Genomic DNA, 2,213 nt, shown 5'->3' on the forward strand with positions numbered 1-2,213 from the left:
TCTGGTTGGGGGCGCTACATGCATAAATGCTAATTACTTGTCTTTTTCCTACAAACTTCCGAAGCACCGTACCTGTCTAAACACCTCATCGAATGTCGCATGACGCACGCGTACACACACATACATACACACAAAGACAACAACAACAAAGAAGTTAATGATAATGAATGGGGAAATTCGCCACGTAAGGTGCGGCCCACTACCCCAAGGCAAAATGGGACACAAAGACAAATGTGCAGTAAATGAGGCCAGTGAGGAGAAAATGAGTCGTACCAGATTTTTTATGTAAAATGGTAAATATAAACTACAATCAAGATTCTTACATATAGTATGTATAATTTGTGTCCCACGGTGTTATTCCAGTGCTAGCAAGTAAGAGTTTATTGAACTATAAAGCGAAGCCTTATGTACTGATTGACCCGTGTAAATGACCCATTCTATCATTATCCTATCTGTGTCTGTGGACTACCCAGTTTCCCGGAGATGAACCTGCAACATGTGGTTCGAGTTGAAGCAACCAGGAACTGCTGTAGAGGGTTAGTCACGACAGATGAACAGAACACAGAAACAGAAAGTACAAAGTCCTGTCTTTTATTGGAATCGCTAAAAGAACCTCAGTGCTGGGCACACGAAAGGACAACACACACACACACACACACACTGGACTGGCAACCAATAATGATGCATGACCAACCGCCCAACCTTTAACTCTTTTCGATGTCGTCCAGTTGTCTTTTTCCCGAACTGAGGAACATGTTGCCAGCATCATAACTACGACTATTCCAACTATTCATATTACCGTGGTATTATTAAAAGCCCCAAGACTAGGGACTACGTAAACAGACACAGACGGACAAGGTGTCGGACACAACTGAACTACTGGAAAGGCGGGCAAAATTAAAAAAAAAAAAAACCTTTACAGAAAACATCAGGGTCAAAAACGTGTTGCTTTCTTTTAATTTTGTCCGCCTGTTCAGTTCAGCTGTGTTCGACACCTTGTCCGTGCGTGTCTGTTTACATAAGTCCCCAGTCTTGAAGGTTTTAGAAACATGAATTTAATCGCCAGCTCGCTTGGCAATTCTTGTATTCCAACTACGATAGGAAGGTGAAAAGAAGCTGAGCAACTTCCCAACCAGCTCCCAAAACCCAAGCGAAAAGTATTAAGATTCACTACAAGAAAAGAAGAAGAAGAAAAAAAAGAATCGACGAGGTCCCACCGAGATTTGAACTCGGATCGCTGGATTCAGAGTCCAGAGTGCTAACCATTACACCATGGGACCACTGGCGCCCAACTGGCAGATAAACCTTTATAAAAACGCACTCTCTCCAAGTTCTGTTCTGGTTTGTCTTTCTTATGTTGCTGCATTCATCAATGGCTAACGAGATTGATACACATCACCCAGCGTGCACACGAACCAATTATATGTACCATAACTGCACCTGCTCCATGCCTAGCGCACTCGAAACAGCGAGCCGGACACGCCGGTCGCGCACCGCAAGCCAAAGGAGCGAGGGAACGAGGCGGCAAGGATGTGACGTAGGGGAAGTGACGATTCCGCTACGGCTCCACCTACCGCCCGCCCAATGAAGCCGCGCTCCATGTGTTCATGTCCGCAAAGCCAGTGTCGGCCGACGGCTGTGTTGTTGTGGTTACCGTATATTGCTCTCTTTCCGGCGAAAGACGCGCGATCCTAGGATTTTACACGTTCGGATATCAACCGTTGTGGTGTTGTCATCGATGCTGTGGATAATTAACGGTGGTGAATCAGTTTTGAACGTGATTTTGTTGGCCAGGAGCTTGTGTTGAGTGCACTGACTCTGTGTCAATGACCTTGGATACTGCATCGGCCCCTAACTGAAAGGTAAGCCGTACTTTGTCCCTGTGATGTCGATTTGAATGTCAATTATGCTAAATGTGAAGACTTTTAAGTTACCTCTAATACAAATTCTGAAATGTTAACGATGAGCGAAGGAGTAGTCGGTTCGCAGTGAGCGGGCATTGACTCGGCCGGAGCAATGTCCCTGACAGCCATTGAGGTGTTTCGCTGCTGTAAAATCTCTACTTTTTCTTGCAATTTATGGGAAGAACTTACGGTTAAAACTCACATATAATACGGGGTCACTTAGTTTATGGTTTTCACCAGCTCCTGAGTAGTTTATTCATTTCTTTTTTTATTGCGCTTGTCAGTGCTATGGGTCGTCAAGTGGGGTGA

At 44.8% G+C, this 2,213-nt stretch overlaps 1 non-coding gene across 1 annotated transcript; it reads right to left on the reverse strand.

Moving 5' to 3' along the window:
• Nucleotides 1–1,208: 1,208 nt before the first annotated feature.
• Trnaq-cug (transfer RNA glutamine (anticodon CUG)) lies at nucleotides 1,209–1,280 on the reverse strand. Its single transcript has one exon. It is a non-coding gene; the product is annotated as a tRNA-Gln (tRNA).
• Between the last annotated feature and the right edge of the window lie 933 nt (nucleotides 1,281–2,213).

This window comes from Ornithodoros turicata, chromosome 5, assembly GCF_037126465.1.
Source record: "Ornithodoros turicata isolate Travis chromosome 5, ASM3712646v1, whole genome shotgun sequence".
NCBI classification, from domain to species: Eukaryota; Metazoa; Arthropoda; class Arachnida; order Ixodida; family Argasidae; genus Ornithodoros; species Ornithodoros turicata.